This window comes from Sphaeramia orbicularis, chromosome 15 (assembly GCF_902148855.1).
Source record: "Sphaeramia orbicularis chromosome 15, fSphaOr1.1, whole genome shotgun sequence".
Lineage (NCBI taxonomy): Eukaryota > Metazoa > Chordata > Actinopteri > Kurtiformes > Apogonidae > Sphaeramia > Sphaeramia orbicularis.
Window position 1 is genome coordinate 51,435,097 of NC_043971.1, and position 21,234 is coordinate 51,456,330.

The following is a 21,234-nucleotide window of genomic DNA, read 5'->3' on the forward strand; positions in this document are numbered from 1 at the left end:
CTAGAGTGCCACCTGCTGAATAATGGACATACTTGTACTGGACGTGCCCATGGTCAGGGCCTTTCAACACTGCTTGTGGCTTTAATTTATGTTTTTCTGTTGTTGTTTTCCTGGTCTGACCCACTTTAGATCTTATCGGTTTGAATGTGGAACCTGAACATCTTTTATCGTTAATATCTTCATATAATTTTCACATTTATCATACTTGTCCCATGGACCAGATTGGACCCTTTTGCAGCCCGGTTTTGGTCCACGGGCCAATTTTTGACCCCTGGTGTAAATGGTCTGTGGTGTGTTTTACGTGGGTCCCGCCTCCTGCAGTGATCACGTCGTCTTCCCCCGGGACTACACCGTCAGCTTCCCGACGGATCCCCGAGACGAGAAAGTATAGACCTTACCAGACCTACCAGTGCGTCACCATCACCTTCCAGCGCCCAGAACGACGATCCTCCAGAGACACCAGACCACACAGATGCTCAGCGTGGACCAGGTCTTCGTCATGTTCGATGCCCAGAGCGAAATCATACGCTTTGCCCTGAGCAACAAGACGGGATGTGAACGGTGAGTCACTTCGTTTGGGTCTGAACTCACATCCTTCCTGAACTGCAGCGGAGACACATCCGGATCAGTCCCAGTTTGGACCAGGTCCAGGAGGTCTGGAGGGAAGAGGCTCCTTCATGAACCAAGATCTGCCTCCCCCCTCCAGTTTCAGAACAAATGCTGTGTGGAGACCAGGTCTAGGTCCAAGTCTGGGTCCAATACCAGGATCTGGTCCTAGTCCAGGACCATGTCCAGGTCTGGGTCCAGTACCAGGTCTAAATTCAGGCCTGCGTCCTGGGTCCTGGTTCTGTTTCTGTTCATTTTGTTGCTTATTTTACTCATTTCATCTCATAATTTATTAATTTGATCTTTTTTGTCCTTTCTTCTTCATTTCTTTCTTATTTTCCTCAGTTCGTTGCTTTTTTCCATTTTTATCGTTATTTTTATTTCTGTCGTCATTTGTTCTGTGTTGTTAGTCTGTTCATTCAGTAGGTTTTGTTCAGTGTATTCATTTTGTCCTTCATTTTCTCTTCTTTTGTTCCTTTTTGTTCATATTTTTCTTATTTTCGTTCGTTTTATCGACTCCATGTTGTATCTGAACAGTGTCTCAATGACCTCATTTCTTTGTGACCTCTGACCCCTCGGTCATTTTTTGTTAATGGTCTGAACCATCTCTTTCCAGGGGTCAACCTCAGGAAAACCCTGCTTCACGGGTCGTCACGGCTGCGACACCAACGCCGTCTGTCGACCCGGATCCGGGACCCAGTTCACCTGTGAATGTGCGGCGGGTTTCATCGGCGACGGACGTTTATGTGAAGGTAAGAGTCGCCCGCGGTTCCCATGGCGAGGGAGGGGGCGGGACCTCCAGGTTCCCACGTGAGTTTAGACCCAGACTCAGTAAATCCTTCCTTCCGGGGGAACTGGGTAATCTGTCCCATCAGTCCCATATGGTGGACTCCCAACCGGTACCGGATCTGGGTCTGCACGACCAAACAGGAACAGGATGTAAGAGGCGACGATACCATCTCCAAAGGTTTGTAATTAACCAATCTGATGGCAGTGTGTTGTGTGATGTCCGATAAGGGGTCCAGTCCGGTCCTTATATGAGTGTGGTAAGTGTGTGTTGTGTCCAGACGTGGACGAGTGCAGGGAGAATCCTCAGATCTGCAGCTCCCATGCCATCTGCAACAACCACCCCGGAACCTTCCGCTGCGAATGTGATGATGGATACCAGTTCGCCAACGACGGACACTCGTGTGGGTAAGTGGTGTTTGTGTGTCTGCGAACACGTTCAATTACATCGTACAGAACCTCCAGCGACAAAGACCTAAACTGTAATAAGCTTTAGGTTCGAAACCAGAGAAAACACATTAATGAACAGTTGAACCATGAACACACTGTTATTACACACACCAGCAAAGAAAGTGTCATTAGACCCAAGACTGAAGGAGCGTCAACGACCATGGTGCGTTTAAGGAACAACTGCACGGTACACACTGTTTACAATGTTTACACTGTAGCAGTGGCGGCTGCTCGTCTTTCAGACAGGGGAAGCTCATTGTCGCTTACATAAAAAATTGTCAAGTTATTTAAACATAAATTTGGCCCTCCGTTCCTTTTTAAGAAAATGGTCAGTGACCTTATCGTACCAAGTAGTGTCTTTTCCGGGACTATAGCAAGTTCACCCGACCTAGCCAACAGATGATTGATTTAACTATCTACAAAACGATATTAAACTCGAACAAGAAATGATTAAATTATGGAACTGAAACAAGAAAACGTGAAATTATGTTAAATTGAAACAAGGAAGTACAATGAGTGTGTTTTATTTACAGTGCAAGAAATGAACAAGTAATTTCGTAGTGGTTTCTTGCGATTTCACAAGCAGAATGCGTGACGGTATTAAACTGAACTGTCAGTGAAGGAGTAGATCGCAAAGTAGCTTTCAATCAAACGGATTCAGCCTTTGACTGATCCTCCAATCAGCACGTGGAAGCCCGTCCAGCCCGGCCGAGCTCCGCCCACAGCTCCATTCATCCCCAGAGACGCAGGGCGTCAGGGGCGGGACAACCTCGTGGCATTTATCCAATTACCGTCCAGGTTTGAGGCAATGAAAAAAGCAGTTCCACTCAGTCCCACTGAAGTGCATGGACGCTGAGCGTCTTCGGACAAATGCACTGAGCAGAGATCGAATGAGAAAACAGACACGAGAATGGAGGAGAAGTGAACAACATCCAGTCCACTGATTTGGGATAAAGCTGATTCTGAATGAACTCGTCCTTGAGATGAACAGGTTCTAACGCATTTGTAGTCAATGAAATGTCACACAACCGAACAGATTTGAACATTTAATTTGAATAATTTTAGGGGAAGCTGAGCTTCCACTGCAGTCTGACAGAAACACCTCTGCACTGTATACACTGTTTACAATGTTTACAATGTTTACACTTTACACTGTTTACAATTTCTCCCTCTTTTTCTTCTCCTCCTCCCCGTCCTTCTCCTCCTTCTCCTCCTTCTCTTCTTTCTCCTCTCCTCCTTCTCCTCCTTCTTCTTCTTCCTCTTCTTCTTCTTCTCTCTTTCTTTCTTCTCTTCTTCTTTTTCCAGCGGTCGATGGTCCTATCGACCCATGTGAAGAGGGAACACATGTGACATTCCTGAGCGCGCTCAGTGCACCTACACCGGAGGCTCCGCCTACATCTGTTCGTGCCTCCCAGGGTTCGTTGGTGATGGGCGTGTCTGCCAAGGTAAACAGCTCCGCCTCCACACATGAACCTGGACAGGATGGACATGATGCAACTCACTGGAAATACACATTTGTAAGAATCAGCTGCAGTTTCCAGAAACAGAAACATATCAAAGCAGCAGCTGCAGAAGGTCTGAGTGGATCCAAGAGGATTCGAGTCAAACCAGGTCCCACCGTGGTCCACATGCAGATACAATGAACCACCACAAGACCAGCAGGGACTTTAGGAATGTTCCAGAGGAAAATGAAAATGAGACACAAACTGACCAAAATATTCACACCAGTTGAACATTTTCTACATTTTTACTCATTTTCTCTTTTTTTGTTCATTTTATTTATTATTCTGTTCATTTCTTAATATTTCTTTGTGGCATTTGTGACAGTTTTATGTATTGATTTAAATTTTTTCTCTATTGTTCATTCGTTGATCGTATTATTATTTTTTTATTCATTTTTTGTTTGTTTTATTTATCGCATTTTGTTCACTTTTTATTAATTTTGTTTGTTTAGGTTTCAGGTACATCCAGTTCATTCTTCTTGAACTTTATTTTCTGTTTTTTGATTTTTTTCATCATCAGGAGGAAAAACTGAGATTAGTGTTCTGAAGTTTTACATCAGTGATTTTACTGTGTTTGTAACTTTCACAGACCTTAAATATAAACGTCCTGCGTCTCATTGGTCGAGTCGTCCCACATGACCGTGAGCCTCGTCTTGGTCTACATGGGCCCTAGTTTGGCCCTGGTTTGGCCTGGTCTAATTATTAAAACATGTAGATATGAAGTGTTTAGAGGAAAATCCTTGAACTGAGGGTTAAATCTCACCATGGATGTGGTGATGTTGAAACCATCTGGGATGGGGGTGGGGGGGTTCAGGATGTGGTGGTGGTGGGGGGCTGGTTACATAACACACCTATAGTGATCCGAACATGAACAGCAGATGGATTCCTCTGGCCCGGTCGGATCGGGTTCATAGTTTCCGTTCTCTGTTTGATGGCGTTACCATTGACCCACTTCTTTGACCATAAAAGGACGTCACATAGGCCACGTCCCACAGTCCAGGACCAGTGGACCAAGACTGATGTGGACCCGGATCGCGTTTTTTTTTCTGGATCTGAGGACAATTCCATATATGGTCCCTGAATCAGATCCACTCGTCTGTAACGTGACCTCAGAGTTTTCACCTCAGTGGTTTACGAAAAAAACCTCATCTCACCCAGGAATGGTTTCAGAAATAACCCCAGAAGCAGCCAATGAATGAATGAATCAAACGTCACATGACCAGACGCCGCCGGCGGATACGGGGACTCAGAGCACACTACTCTGATAATAGAAACAACAGACGCAGAATTAACTGTATAAACAGCTGTAAAAAACAACTGTTTGAATTAACAGCTTGGCAGCGGTTTCTGGTCATGTGCAGGGGCTCAACCAATCAGGGGAGGTTATGTATTGATGAGAGCCAGTCAGACGGAGGATGTGAAGTGGACGTTTGGAAACTAAAACAGAAGAATTTAGAAAGTCTCTGTCTTTTTTTTTTTTGTCTTATTGAATATTTTGTTTATTTTATGGAGCTTTGTGTTCATTTTTTCTTCAATTTATATTTTGTTCCTTTTTTTTTGTGAATATTTGCCCATTTTATGGAGCATTTGGTTCATTTTTGCTCTTTTTTTTTTTTTTTTTTTTATAAAGTTTGTGAGTTTGAGTGTGGACGACGAGTGAAAAAGTGAAAAATCATGTAATTTTACTTTTTTTCACTGGAAAACATATAAGAATGTTTGTAGTTGTGGTTATTTATCAGTTATTATGTTATTATTTTACTGCCATAGACGTATTTAACCTTTGTTCTGTTTCCCGTAGACTGGATGAGTGCCAACCGGGTCGGTGTCATCAGGACGCCATCTGTTACAACACTCAGGGCTCGTACACCTGTCAGTGCAGACCGGGTTACTATGGCGACGGCGTCTACTGCAGCTCAGGTGAGTCACATGGTTTAACTACTGATTAACTGTATCTGTCATGGGAATTATATTTATTATTATTGAGTTCTATACGGTTCATTTATTCATCTATGGCTCTCTGTGTATTTAATTATTTGTTTTCTTCTTATACACATTGTTGATTTTCACTCCCTTATTCAGTTACTTATGTTGAATATACTTAAGTTGAAAACTCAAAGCAAAAGTCTGAATCAGAATAAACTTTCACCAAGTATGGTGGTTTCCCCCCAAGGCTTCGGGGGGAAAGTTTGAAGAAAAGGGTCTGGACTTTTCAGTTGTGTGTTTTCAAAATGTAGCTGCTCGAACCATTTTTCCTGGATCTCCTACTGCACCTTTAAGAAAAGTTAAATAGAGAGGGCAGTTCTGAAAAACTGTACATAAAAATATCACAAAATTATGCTGAAAAATACTGACAATATACAAAACTACACACAAATACTAGAATACACAAAAGGCCAACTGTCAGAAAGAAGAAACATATTCAACATGAAAGTATGAATACAAGGAAATGAAACCTGTACAAGGGCAAACTAAAAGCATGGTGCCTACAGTCACCTAAATGGAGAGGATTTAATTGGAAAAATCTAATTTGTTATTTCATCACACCTAAAATTAAAAGTAAACAAATGAATACTCAACAGCCATGTTGGAGACTTTAATCACATGGATTCAGATCCCACACACATGTTTTGGAAATGCTCAAATATTCAGCCCTTCTGGGGGAAGGTTCACTCAGCTCTCTGTCATGTGTTGGGATATGCAATCCCAAATTCTTGTCTTGTTCTGTACCTCGGACATTTAGAAGAATCAGTGCATAAAGAAGACAGATATCTTGTCAAGATCCTCCTGGTGGCCGGGAAGAAGGCCATAACAAAGAACTGGTTTCAGACTGATGCTCCGTCTTATAAACGATGGCTTTCGATCATAGATCATATACTTGTCATGGAACAGCTTACATATGAACTGAATCTAAAAGAAAATCTCTTTATGAAAAACTGGGGAAAATGGCTGACATTCAGAGACAAATGTATCTGTTAAGGGACCTTAAATATCCTGAAACTAACACAGGCTGTTCTTTTCATTTGTTTTTCTGTTCTTTTGCTCTTTTCCTGCTCCTTAACCGGAGGAGATTGTATTGTACTAATAAAATAGCATAAGTATCTGATGGTTCTGGTTCTGGTCTCAGAGAAGACAAAGACCCAGTGCGAGGCCCACAGGGACCGCCTCCTGGGAACCACGGAGATCAGCATTCGAGGGCCCCGCCCCCCTTACCCCCCTGTCGGTCAGTACATCCCCACCTGCGACGAGAACGGCGCCTACGAGCCGACCCAGTGTCACGGCAGCATCGGCCAGTGCTGGTGCGTGGACCCCAACGGACGCGAGATCCCCGGGACCCGGTCCGGACCCGGAACCAGACCCATGTGTGAGTAATAAAAGGAAACACTGGAGTCTTGATTTATGGACTTTGGAGAACATGACAGCGACTGTCTGAGATTTTTGTCTCATTATATCCTTTAGTTTTTTTCGTGTTATATCTTTTGCATTAATTTTCATCTCCGTACGTATTTTACTTAGTTTCCGTCTCATTTAGCGCTTTATGTTTTCATTCTTGTTAGTTCTTTTGGGTTTATTTTTATCTTGTTGTGTCTTTTACTTTGTTCTCATGTTGTTGTGGCCTTTACAAATAATTATTAATCATAAAGACTGTAAAGATATTAATTTTACATTTATCGCACTAATTAACAGTAGGGACTGACATGAATATTTTGATTATATTGTACATCCGGTACTAAAAGGAAGGAACTGAACAATACAGTGGTTTACTTTGTGTATTTTTTTGTGGTTCAGAGTAACTTTAGCTCCAGTATCTTAGGCGTAGAAGTAACGATCAGTGCTGTCTGTGTTTTTAACATATAATGTAAACAGTAGTGGATTGAGGATAGAGCCCTGTGGAACGCCTCTGACTGAAATAGACTTGGACTGTGTTTCGTCTCTGGCAGGTATCGACCACGGCGGCGTTCCACCCCCCATCGGACCCACCCCTCGTCCCGATGTCCACCCCCTGCCCCCGGGACACACCTGCTGTACGCTCAGAGCGGACGGATTGAACACGTCCCGCTGGAAGGTTACGACATGAAAAAAGATGACGCCAAACCTCTTCTACATCTGCCCGTAAGCGCATTTATAAACTATAAGCGAAAAGTGGAATTTTTTTTTTAGTTTATCCGCACTGGAGTATATTTTTTGGTTTTTATACGGGTATGGTATGAATTGGACAGTTTATTTTGATAAGTATATTACTGCTAAGAAATGACAGTTTATTTATGTGCATTATTTGTTTATGAAATGGACCAGAGTTTATTTTAATGTGAAATGCTGCTGTGAAATGGACAGCCTATGCTTGATATTTACAGCAGTTTTGTGTTTATGCAGTCAGAATTTAGTCTGATATGTAAGGATTTTTGATGTTGCTTATGGGATCTGACAGAGAGGTTTAAGGTAGGTGAAGGATGGAGTAAGGGGGGGGATTATAGGTAAAATTCACTCCCACTCCGTTTCTTCTTTTCTTTTTATATAATTCTTTTTTTGTTGATTTATTGAATATTCTCCCCCTCCCATCACCACAAAATTTAATAATTTGTTCCTTGTGCCAGTATCAACATTTCCTGAAAATTTCATCCAAATCCATCCATAACTTTTTGAGTTATCTTCCAAACAAACAAACAAACAGACAAACCCCGATGAAAACATTACCCTCGCTGTTCCTTGGCGGAGGGGTAATAAACAAAAAACACCTAAAATACGATCAATCAGAATTTCCATTGTAATTTTCAGGATAAATGTTCAGTTATTATTCCTGATTTTGGTTCTGTGGTTTTAAAGCACTAATGAAAGATGCAACGGATAAAACAACATAGAAATGAATTAAATAAAACCAGATCAAACATTGTAAAACATGGTAATTAGATGAAGACAACATAAAAAAAGGTGAACTCAGTGGAAAACATAAATGGTGATTTTATGTGACTTATAACTTTAATTGACAAAACATACCCTAAAAGAAGAGGAAAATGTACTTTATAATCATGATAATTATCCATTTATTCCCAGATCAAACATGCATGTGATTTTTTTATATGAAAGTCAGGAATTTGATTGAACTTCATGTCTACAGATGTAATTTGTCCCTAAACTTCCAAGGCAAACGCTCTGAGCTTCCTCTGGATCTGCCATCGATGGTTTATTTCAGTCTTTTAATGAGTTTCTGACAGATGGAGTTAATATGAGGAGACGTTTAATGATGTTTTTGTGTTTGTGTCAGGGAGAAGCTCTTCAACATGAAAACAGAGCAGAAAGTTGCTAACAACCAACAACCAAACAGGCAAACAAACACTACAAGCAAAGTGATCACAATACTTCCTGGCGGAGGTAAAATCAGGAATAATAACTTGAACATTTCTCCTGAAAATTACACTGAAAATTCTGGTGGTGATCATATATTTAGTGTTTGCTTGTTTGTTTGTTTATTACTTCTGGCAAGGAATGGCAGAGTGTATGTTTTCATCGGGGTGTGTTTGTTTGTCTGTCTGTTAGCAAGATAACTCAAAAAGTTATGGAAGGATTTGATGAAATTTTCACGAAATGTTGATACTGGCACAAGGAACAGATGATTAAATTTTGGTGGTATCAGGGGTGGTGGGGGTGGATTTTGTTGTTTGTCTGTCTGTTAGCAATAAAACTTAAGTTATGGAAGGATTTTGATGAAATTTAGGGAAATGGTTTTTCTAGTCAACACTGCCGCTGTGTAGTTTGGGGAAATAACAACTCCGAGTTCATCTCAGGCTCAAGTGGTTTTTCTACAAATTCCAGGAGTGAAAACCCTGCGAACTGACCCCAGAGTATGTGTTGGTGTGTTTCACATCAGCTCATTCCCTCGGGTCCCTGGATACAGATTAGATTGCGTCGTCGTTTTGCCGTTTCCAATCTGCCTCTTTATGGACGCACATGTGGACACTCAGGCTAATTACCTACCATCAGTCCGGCATGTTTGGAATTGTAGTCTGCATTTGTTGTTTCGCTGATCTCCGAAGCAGCTGCTGGTTTGGATTTATGTCTAGACGTTCATGTCGGAACACATGTGGTGTGTTTTATCTGCGACCGCCGGCGTTTTCAGCAGCGCTCTGACTCTCCACAGGAGAAGGTGATCATCGGCGTGGCCTACGACTGTGTGGACAAGATGGTTTACTGGAAGAGATCACGTCTCCCGTCCATCAGCAGAGCAAGTATCCAGGGAGGAGAGCCCACGCCGTCATCACAACAGGTACGATGAGGCGTCACGGCAACCGACACGTGATGACGTCTGCACTCGGTTCACCACTGAAGAGTAACTGAAAACCAGCAACTATGAAGATCTGAGGAGAATTCTAATGTTTCCCTCCAAAAATGAACAGAAAAATGAGACAAAATGAACAAAGCAGAAAACAACAGTGAATAAAAGAAGCATCGACACCAACAAAATTACCATAAATGACAAAATATTCAAGAAAGTGAGCTCAATAAACAACAAAAAAGAGCACACCAATAAATAATAGGTAGAAATTAATAGAAATAAAAAACACCAACAATGAAATCAGAAACAAACTGAAGAAAAACTAATGATAATGTTCAACAAATAAAACTAATGAATGAAGTGAATGGAAATTTAACAAGATGAACAGGAAGTAACAAAAAAGAATGAAAATTTAAAAAAAAAATCTGAACAAATATGCAACAAAATATAGAAAATAAGCCCAAAACTGAACAAAAATGAGTAAAATAAAGAACAAATGAATACTCCTCAGAATATAGGTTAAACTGGTTAAACCCATTGTTCAGATTAACCGTTGCCTAAATCTGGGCTGTTTTTATTGTAGTAATAATAATATTAATATTAATATTAATAATAATAATAATAATAATAATAATAATAATAATAATAATAATAATAATAATAATAATAATAATAATAATAATTTGAATATGGCTCAATGTGTCTCTGAGTCCGTTTCCATCCGCACTAATACTCTGATCAGTTTCCAATTTCTGGAATTCTAAGATTGTTATTGATCATAAATCTGTGTTTCATTCAATTGAGAATGGGATCCCTCAGGGCATCGTCTGATGGTCCCACTCATTTATATGCTTATATGAATGTAATTTCAGATGTAGGTCTACAGGTCATGAAACGGATCATGTAAACAGTCTAATCTGGTCTGTTCGATTGGATAACAGCATTAATCTGATTAGAATAAATCAGATTAACCCACCTGGATTTGTCCGGTCCTCCCATGTCTTCATGCATTGTAACAGGTTCATCTGATTATTTAATTCTGTTACATCTGAACATGTGGAACAAACTATTAAAAATGTTGAAAACAGAAGTGGATGTAGACGACACTAACAGGAAGTTGGATTCTACGTCACTTTTTAATCCGGATACCGGACTGAAACGTCCCCTTAAACCAGGGTTTAGGGTTATCCTGTTTCTGAGGTGCATGGTAAACGCATACCCAACAGCGGATCATTGTGCTCAGAACAGGACAGTCCTGAAGGCATCCACGTCCGACCACCTGAGCCGGACCATGTTCTGGACCGACTCCGTGAAGGACCGGATGATGGTGGCGTCACTCTGGAGGGAACTGCAGCGCCGTGTCAGCGTGGACTCGGACCTGGTCAACCCCGAGCCATCCATCGCAGACCCCCCAATGGGTACACAGTAGTAGAACTGTTACCCTCAGAGGAGTTGGTAAACCCAGGACCCCCATGCGATTTATTTAGGCTTTTATTTTATTTGAATACTCTGGAGTATTTTACTTCATTTTTTAACAGTGTTTCACAGTGGTTTGAGTACTAGTGAGTATGGACTAGGCTCTTCTTCTTCTTTGTTCTTCTTTGTGATTTTAAATTCTTGATTTAAAGTCTTACCTTAAATTAAAATGTGGACAGAATAAAACACTGTCGTAGAAAGAGTCTTGTGTTGGACGTAACGTCTCGTCCCGTCCTCAGGAACCTTTACTGGGCCGACTGGAACCGAGGACGCCCCTAAGATCGAGACGTCGTACATGGAGGGATCGAGTCGAAGGGTCCTGGTGAAGGACGACCTGGGTCTGCCCAATGGTCTGACCTTTGACCCCCAGAGCTCTCTGCTATGCTGGGCCGATGCAGGTGGGTCTGGGTTCAGGACCGGTGGGCAGTGGGGTGGTTAACGGGGTGGAGGTGGCTAACGGGGTGGAGGTGGCTAACGGGGTGGAGGTGGCTAACGGGGTGGAGGTGGCTAACGGGGTGGAGGTGGCTAACGGGGTGGAGGTGGTTAACGGGGTGGTGGGTAATGGGGTGGTGGTGGTTAACGGGGTGGAGGTGGTTAACGGCGTGGTGGTTAACGGGGTGGAGGTGGTTAACAAGGTGGAGGTGGTTAACGGGGTGGAGGTGGTTAACGGGGTGGTGGTTAACGTGTGGTGGTGGTGGTTAAGGGGTGGTGGTCAGTGGGTGGTGGTGGTTAACGGGTGGTGGCTAAGGGGTGGGGGGGTTAACAGGTGGTGGTGGTGGTCATTGGGTGGTGATGATTAATGGGTGATGATGGTTGAGGGGTGGTGATGGTGGTTAACAGGTGGTGGTGGTCAATGGGTGGTGATGGTTAATGGGTAGTGGTAGTGGTTAACGGGTGGTGGTCAATGGGTGGTGGTGGTGGTGGTTAATGGATGGTAGTGGTTAACAGGCGGTGGTGGTCGTTGTCAACAGGTGGTGGTGGTGGTGGTTAATGGGTGGCAGTGGTTAACAGGCAGTGGTGGTCGTTTGTCAGGGGTGGTTGGTGGTGGTTAACGGGTGGTGGTTAACGCGTGGTGGTGGTTGTTAACAGCTGGTTGTTAAGGACGGTGGGGGTCATTGTTAACAGGTAGTGGTGGTGGTTAACGGTTGGTGGTTAATAGGTGGTGGTGGTGGTTAATGGGTGGTGGTTGGTGATTAACGGGGTGGAGGTGGTTAATGGGTGGTGGTGGTGGTTAATGGGTGGTGGTTAACGGGTGGTGGTGGTGGTGGTTAAGGGGTGGTGGTTGGTGATTAACAGGGTGGAGCTGGTTAATGGGTGGAGGTGGTTAATGGTGGTGGTATCAGGTGGTGTTTAACGGCGGTCCATCCTCTGTCTGCAGGGACACATAAGATGGAATGTATGAACCCAGGAAGAGGAGACCGACGACAGGTTCTGGAGGGGATCCAGTACCCGTTTGGAATCACAGCGTTTGGAAAAAACATCTACTACACCGACTGGAGAAGGTCTGAAACAATGTACTACTGAAGTACTAATACTAATAGTACTAATACTACTACTTCTACACTGACTGGAGGAGGTCTGGAACAACATACTATTGAAGTACTACTACTACTAATACTAATACTAATACTACTACTACTAATACTAATACCACTACTACTACGACTAATACTACACTGACTGGAGGAGGTCTGGAACAACCTACTAGTAAACTAATACTACTAGTCGGTCTTCTTCTGCTTCTTCTGTTTCTTTTTCTTCTGTTTCTTCTCCTCCTCCTCCTTCTTCTTCTTCCTCTTGTTCATCTTTTTTATTCAACGTAACTGTAAAGTTTTCAACTGTTGGTAAATCTGCACCAGGACTGGATCATAAAACCATCAAACCAAAATGATCATTGTCATCATGATATAATTTCTATCGTGATGACACTGAAAACAATGGAACCATGTGACCTGAACATATAAACCACAGTTATTTGTGGTTTAAGGCCAAAGGTTCTGGATGTGGGTTCTGTTCATTTAGTTTGTTAAAGTTCACAGTCGAGACACAAGTTTGGTTTTTACAGTTTGTGCTGATTCATATTTTATAGGTTTTTCCCACATCTTTGAAACTTTGAGTTTTTCTTCAAAGTACCTCAAAGACATTTATTGGCAAATAAATGACATTTATGTAGAAAATCAGTAACTTTATGACCTTGGCTGTAATACCGCTGATGGCCACTAGGGGATCAACTTACACTTAACCTCTCTCTAAAAAATAATAACTTAATTATTTTTCAGGACTTTTTCTTGTTTCATTTGTTTTATTTTGACGGGTTCATCTGGTAATTATCTCACTGCTAATCCTTTTTTTTTTTTTTTTAAATCTTAAATAGAAATATTTTTAACAGTATTTTTAGTCTAATTTGTTTCCTGACAAACAGTTTGATCATAGTTGAGTTTAACAAGTGATTAAAGAAAACATAATATGATTCAGTTGTATTTCCCTCAGACTCAGTGCATTAGCTTTTAGCATTAGCTCGTATGTGAACCCATGCAGACAGCGCTAACCGTAGATATAAAACAGGAAGTCGAATATAAAATATGGTGGGAGGTGTCACTGAAATCATCTGCATTTAAGGAAACAATGACGTTCTGAACCTAATGATTGGAAAAAAACCAACGGGACGATTATGAGACAAACGTCTGAGTCAAAACGTTAATCAGTAAATTCAGATTCCTCAGTTTGTTTTATAGACAATGGTTGCCCGTCATGACATCATCTGAGCTATAATATCTAGAGCTCCACCCCTTTTGTCTAAATATGGTCACAACAGCCAGAACACATATATTATTTATTGTCTCTTTTTCAGATCAGTTTTAGACTAAAGCGTGTGTGGATGTTTTCCACCATCAACGACGGATGAAATCATGGCGTATTTGGAATGTGGCGTTCACTGACACTGAAATATCGTCCGTACATTGAACCGTGTGAGAATCCAGAGGAAGGAGAGCAGAGGTCAAAGGTCAAACAGCTCCTCACATTTCAGGACCTTGATGTTCTCTACAGTCCAGCTTTCTTTCTCATGTCCTGGAGATCCGTCAGGCCCTGACAAAGGGGGGGTTTGGTTGTTGGGGAGTATGGGGGGGTAATGGGAGCGTCTGTTTAAGTCCATACACAGCGTCAGGAAGAATCTGAAGAACTGGCAGCTGCTTGCAATTTATCAGCCTGAGTGTCTGCAGTGACCTTCAGGGTCTGGAGGTGGGGGAGGGGAGCCAGTCCACCTCCGAGAACCGGGTCACATGCAGACCAGGACGGCCTGGACCAGGGACGGTCTGGACTACAGCTTAGACCAGGTCCAAACAAGACCAGGAGGATGATGGTGTGAGACATGTTAATGAAATGAAGAAAAACATTTAGATTTAGCATAAAATAGACCAGAAATACACAAAATAATCAATGAAATGGACAGGAAGTTGGGAAAAACAGCCAAAGAATAGAGAATAGTTACAAATGAAGAAAAAGTGAATAAAATATGTGACGGAATAATAAATAAAAACATCCAAAAAGATGAACAAAAATGAACAAAGAAGCATAAAACAAGTAACAGAGTGAATAAAATAAGCATCAAACCAACAAAAATGAACAGAACTGACAAAACATTCAACAAAATGAGCTCAAATAAACAAAAAGTAACAAAAAAGAACAAAATAAATAAATTAATAAACTAGTAGAAATGAAGAAAAAAATAATTAAAGATCAAATGAGAAAAACTGAGGAAAAACAAAAGAAAATATTCAACAGCTTAAACTAATAAAATGTAACAGAAGTGAACGGAAATGAACAAAATGAGCAGGAGGGAACAAAAACTAAAAAAAGAACAAAATGAACAAAGAACAAACTGAAGAAAATATGCAACAAAATGAAGAAAATAAGTATCAAAACTAAAACGAAAATGAGTAAAATAAGGAACAAAATGAAGATAAATGAGTTAAATACTCCTCAGCATATGGGTTAAACCTGGTCAAAGGAGGCTAAATGTGGGTAAATCTGGTTAAACTTGGTTCAACGTGATTAACCCTGGTTAACACTGGTTAAACCTGCTTAAATCTGGTGAACACTGGTTGACCCTGGTTATCCCTGGTTTAACCCGTTGTTCAGATTACCCGTTGACTAAATGTGGTCTGTTTTTTTTCGCACAGGGACGCCGTGGTCGCTGTGGACCGTTACGCTGGCAGAGAATCAGACGAGTTCCAGCCTCAGAAACGAACCAAACTGTACGGCATCACGCGGCGCTGTCGCAGTGTCCGTCAGGTAAACAAACTCCCATCAGGCCGAGGGGCGCACACGCCTACTGAGCATGTCCCTTTACTGCACATTTCTTCTTCTACTGCTTTTTTTACTGACTGGGTTTAGAACCTGAATTTGTCATAACAGATAAAACTGGAGCGTTTCCAGAGGCTTTGTATCCGTGACTCTCACAGTGTGTAGTGGTCAGAGCAGCCTTCGCTAGTCAGAGGAGTTGAAAATATTGACTGGAAACGGCTCTTTACTGTCACACTGCACGTTTAATATTTGCAGGCAAGTGCAGACATTCTTCACATGTTGCATAAAGCACACTTCTGTTTTGGAAAAAGTAAATAAAGGGTTTTTGAGAACACCTCGAACAAAACCAGCGTATTGTACAGTTAGCAAATCGTATCTGACCTCGAGGTGTACGGGTTACTTCCTCACGTCAGTGTGCGTCACCATAATAATCAAAAGCATTTACAGCAGCAGTACACAGGGAGGCGATCATTACAAGTGGTGTATAAAAGTAGTAGTTCCCCTCATGCGTCTGTGGTTATTCTGTTCAGAACCCTTCCACAGTCACTGACCTGGGCCCACTGTGGTTCCATTAAACCCACATGAACCTAAAGCACTTTACATTAGTGACCCATGATCATTATTTTTGTACATTTGTTTGGGCTGACAATTGGTGCCAAACAGCCCCTCTGACCACCACCAAACATTCATATGCATTCATACACCAGTGTGAGTGACACTGGAGGCAAGGTGGGTGAAGTGTCTTGCCCAAGGACCACAACAGCACATGACTGGGACAGAGCGGGATTCAAACCACCAACCCTTTGTTTATTGGACGACCTGCTCTACCTTCTGAGCCATGGCCACCCCTTCTCCTCCTCCTTCTCCTCCTCCTTCTCCTCCTCCTTCTCCTTCTCCTTCTCTGATCCTTCTGCACATGCTCAGTTCCATCCAAGTCCAAAGTGGATGTTTCAGCAGAAATGAAACACATCCAGGACACATGATGAAACTGACAACGATTTAGTTTGATTCTTTACCCCACTTGCTGTGTGAATGTAGCCAAAGAAACACAAAGGAGTTTTACACAAATATTTTATGATAATATTTGAGATTATGTCCAGTTTTTAGAGTGTCTCAAACCTTTTTCCACTGACTGTAAATATGATGTAAAACCTTAAACACGTTCAACAGGAAAATTAAACATGAAACATTGGTTCATATTCATTATTTTTTTGGTTCTAGTTCAAATGTGAATGTGTCAGTGTGTATTTTGTACTAACTTGGTCGAAGGCTGTTAGTGTTGGAATTTAACACTGTTTATTATGGAGGAGGAACCACTCCAAGTTCCACTTCAATCACACTTTGTTGAAAGTATTTATGGAATTTTTACCCAGTGACAAAAAAAGACTGAACTCTGACTCTGCAGTACTTTGTTTGACAGTACTGCCTCTGTAGTACCAGTAATGCAGTACTCTGTTTGACAGTACTGCCTCTGTAGTACCAGTACTGCAGTACTCTGTTTGACAGTACTGCAGTACTTTGTTTGACAGTACTGCCTCTGTAGTACCAGTACTGCAGTACTTTCAGTTTGACTCCATTTAGACATTGACCTTTGACCCTTGGGTTTGTCCTCAGACCTTGACTGTAAAACTAGACCATGATGACCTGTGTGACCTCTGGACCCTGTCAGAGAAATGAATGAATGAACAAGCGAACAAATGAACGAACAAATGAACCAATGAATGAACAAACAAACCAATGAATGAACAAATTAATGAACGAATGAATGAAAGATAGAATGAATAAACAAACAAATGAATGAATGAATAAATAATACTAATAATTCTCATTTGATCAGTGTCAGTTCATCTTTAACATAAACGTTAAATACTTTAAACCGTTGCTGTTTTTTCATTTTTTCTTCTCTTCTTTCTCTAAACCGTTCCTTCTTCTCTTCTTTCTCTAAACTGTTCTTCTCTTCTTTCTCTAAACTGTTCTTTCTTCTCTTCTTTCTGTAAACCGTTCTCTCTTCTTTCTCTAAACTGTTCTTTCTTTAAACTGTTCTTTCTTCTCTTCTTTCTCTAAACCATTCTTCTATTCTTTCTCTAAACTGTTCTTTCTTCTCTTCTTTCTCTAAACCTTTCTCTCTTCTTTCTCTAAACTGTTCTTTCTCTAAACTGTTCTTTCTTCTGTTCTTTCTCTAAACTGTTCTTTCTTCTGTTCTTTCTCTAAACTGTTCTTTCTTCTCTTCTTTCTGTAAACCATTCTTCTATTCTTTCTCTAAACTGTTCTTTCTTCTCTTCTTTCTCTAAACTGTTCTTTCTTCTGTTCTTTCTCTAAACTGTTCTTTCTTCTCTTCTTTCTCTAAACTGTTCTTTCTTCTCTTCTTTCTCTGAACTGTTCTTTCTTCTCTTCTTTCTCTGAACTGTTCTTTCTTCTCTTCTTTCTCTAAACTGTTCTTTCTTCTCTTCTTTCTCTAAACTGTTCTTTCTTCTCTTCTTTCTGTAAACCATTCTTCTATTCTTTCTCTAAACTGGTCTTTCTTCTCTTCTTTCTCTAAACCGTTCTTTCTTCTCTTCTTTCTCTGAACTGTTCTTTCTTCTCTTCTTTCTCTGAACTGTTCTTTCTTCTCTTCTTTCTCTGAACTGTTTTTTCTTCTCTTCTTTCTCTAAACCCTTCTTTCTTCTGTTCTTTCTCTGAACTGTTCTTTCTTCTCTTCTTTCTGTAAACCGTTCTCTCTTCTTTCTCTAAACTGTTCTTTCTTTAAACTGTTCTTTCTTCTCTTCTTTCTCTAAACTGTTCTTTCTTTAAACTGTTCTTTCTTCTCTTCTTTCTCTGAACTGTTCTTTCTTCTCTTCTTTCTGTAAACCATTCTCTCTTCTTTCTCTAAACTGTTCTTTCTTCTGTTCTTTCTCTAAACTGTTCTTTCTTCTCTTCTTTAAACTGTTCTTTCTTCTCTTCTTTCTCTAAACTGTTCTTTCTTCTCTTCTTTCTCTAAACCGTTCTTTCTTCTCTTCTTTCTCTGAACTGTTCTTTCTTCTCTTCTTTCTCTGAACCGTTCTTTCTTCTCTTCTTTCTCTGAACTGTTCTTCTCTTCTTTCTCTGAACTGTTCTTCTCTTCTTTCTCTGAACTGTTCTTCTCTTCTTTCTCTAAACCCTTCTTTCTTCTCTTCTTTCTCTAAACTGTTCTTTCTTCTCTCTCTAAACTGTTCTTTCTTCTCTTCTTTCTCTAAACCATTCTTCTATTCTTTCTCTAAACTGTTCTTTCTTCTCTTCTTTCTCTAAACCTTTCTCTCTTCTTTCTCTAAACTGTTCTTTCTCTAAACTGTTCTTTCTTCTGTTCTTTCTCTAAACTGTTCTTTCTTCTCTTCTTTCTCTAAACCGTTCTTTGTTCTATTCTTTCTCTAAACTGGTCTTCTTCTATTCTTTCTCTAAAACGTCTCTTTCTTCTCTTCTTTCTCTGAACTGTTCTTCTTCTCTTCTTTCTGAACTGTTCTTTTTCTCTTTTCTCTGAACTGTTCTTTCTTTTCTTCTTTTCTGAAACGTTCTTCTTCTCTTCTTTCTCTGAACTGTTTTTTTCTCTTCTTTCTCTAAACCTTATTTCTGTTCTTTCTTGAACGTTCTTTCTTTGTTCTTTCTCTAAAATGTTCTTTCTTCTGTTCTTTCTCTAAACTGTTCTTTCTTCTGTTCTTTCTCTAAACCGTTCTTTCTTCTATCTTTTCTAAAACCGTTTTTCTTTCTTCTTTCTTAAACGTTCTTTCTTCTCTTTCTCTGAACTGTCTTTTTCTTCTTTTCTCTAAACGTTCGTGTTTTCTCTTCTTCTCTGAACTGTTCTTTCTTCTTTCTCTAAACCATTCTTCTATTCTTTCCTAAACTGTTCTTATTCGGTTCTCTAAACTGTCTTTCTCTGTTTCTTCTCTAAACTGTTCTTTCTTCTGTTTTTCTCTAAACTGTTTTTCTTCTCTTTCTCTAAACCATTCCTCTCTCTTTTCTCTAAACCATTCTTCTTCTTTCTCTAAACCATTCTTTCTCTATTCTTTCTCTAAACCATTCTCTTCTTTCTCTAAACCATTCTTTTCTTCTATTCTTTCTCTAAACCATTCTCTCCTTTCTCTAAACCATTCTTCTTTCTATTCTTTCTCTAAACCCATTCTCTCCTTTCTCTAAACCATTCTTTCTTCTCTTCTTCTCTAAACCATTCTTTTCTTCTCTTCTTTCTCTAAAACTGTCTTCTCTTCTTTCTCTAAACCGTTCTTTCTTCTCTTCTTCTCTGAACTGTTCTTTCTTCTCTTCTTTCTCCTAAACCGTTCCTTTCTTCTCTTCTTTCTCTAAACTGTTCTTCTCTACTTCTCTAAACGTCTTCTCTTCTTTCTCTGAACTGTTCTTTCCTTCTCTTCTTTCTCCTAAACCGTTCTTTCTTCTCTTCTTTTCTCTGAACTGTTCTTCTTTCTTTCTCTAAACTGTTCTTTTCTTCTCTTCTTTCTCCTAAACTGTTCTTTCTTCTCTTCTTTCTCTAAACTGTTCTTTCTTCTCTTCTTTCTCTAAACTGTTCTTTCTTCTCTTCTTTCTCTAAACTGTTCTTTCTTCTCTTCTTTCTCTAAACTGTTCTTTCTTCTCTTCTTTCTCTGAACCGTTCTTTCTTCTCTTCTTTCTCTGAACTGTTCTTTCTTCTCTTCTTTCTCTAAACCATTCTTCTATTCTTTCTCTAAACTGTTCTTTCTTCTCTTCTTTCTCTAAACTGTTCTTTCTTCTCTTCTTTCTCTAAACCTTTCTCTCTTCTTTCTCTAAACTGTTCTTTCTTCTCTTCTTTCTCTAAACTGTTCTTTCTTCTCTTCTTTCTCTAAACCTTTCTCTCTTCTTTCTCTAAACTGTTCTTTCTCTAAACTGTTCTTTCTTCTCTTCTTTCTCTAAACTGTTCTTTCTTCTCTTCTTTCTCTAAACTGTTCTTTCTTCTCTTCTTTCTCTAAACCGTTCTTTCTTCTCTTCTTTCTCTGAACTGTTCTTTCTTCTCTTCTTTCTCTGAACTGTTCTTTCTTCTCTTCTTTCTCTAAACCGTTCTTTCTTCTCTTCTTTCTCTGAACTGTTCTTCTCTTCTTTCTCTAAACCCTTCTTTCTTCTCTTCTTTCTCTGAACTGTTCTTTCTTCTCTTCTTTCTCTAAACCATTCTTCTATTCTTTCTCTAAACTGTTCTTTCTTCTCTTCTTTCTCTAAACCTTTCTCTCTTCTTTCTCTAAACTGTTCTTTCTCTAAACTGTTCTTTCTTCTATTCTTTCTCTAAACTGTTCTTTCTTTTCTTTCTCTAAACCTTTCTCTCTTCTTTCTCTAAACTGTTCTTTCTCTAAACTGTTCTTTCTTCTATTCTTTCTCTAAACTGTTCTTTCTTCTATTCTTTCTCTAAACTGTTCTTTCTTCTGTTCTTTCTCTAAACTGTTCTTTCTTCTCTTCTTTCTCTAAACCGTTCTTTGTTCTCTTCTTTCTCTAAACTGGTCTTTGTTCTCTTCTTTCTCTAAACTGGTCTTTCTTCTCTTCTTTCTCTAAACCATTCTTCTATTCTTTCTCTAAACTGTTCTTTCTTCTATTCTTTCTCTAAACTGTTCTTTCTTCTGTTCTTTCTCTAAACTGTTCTTTCTTCTGTTCTTTCTCTAAACTGTTCTTTCTTCTGTTCTTTCTCTAAACTGTTCTTTCTTCTGTTCTTTCTCTAAACTGTTCTTTCTTCTATTCTTTCTCTAAACTGTTCTTTCTTCTATTCTTTCTCTAAACCGTTCTTTCTTCTCTTCTTTCTCTAAACAGTTCTTTCTTCTCTTCTTTCTCTAAACCGTTCTTTCTTCTCTTCTTTCTCTAAACCGTTCTTTCTTCTTTCTC

General features: G+C 40.0%; 1 pseudogene; it reads left to right on the forward strand.

Moving 5' to 3' along the window:
- LOC115433906 (nidogen-1-like) overlaps positions 1-21,234 on the forward strand; it is a 32,154-nt pseudogene that overhangs the window by 2,867 nt on the left and 8,053 nt on the right.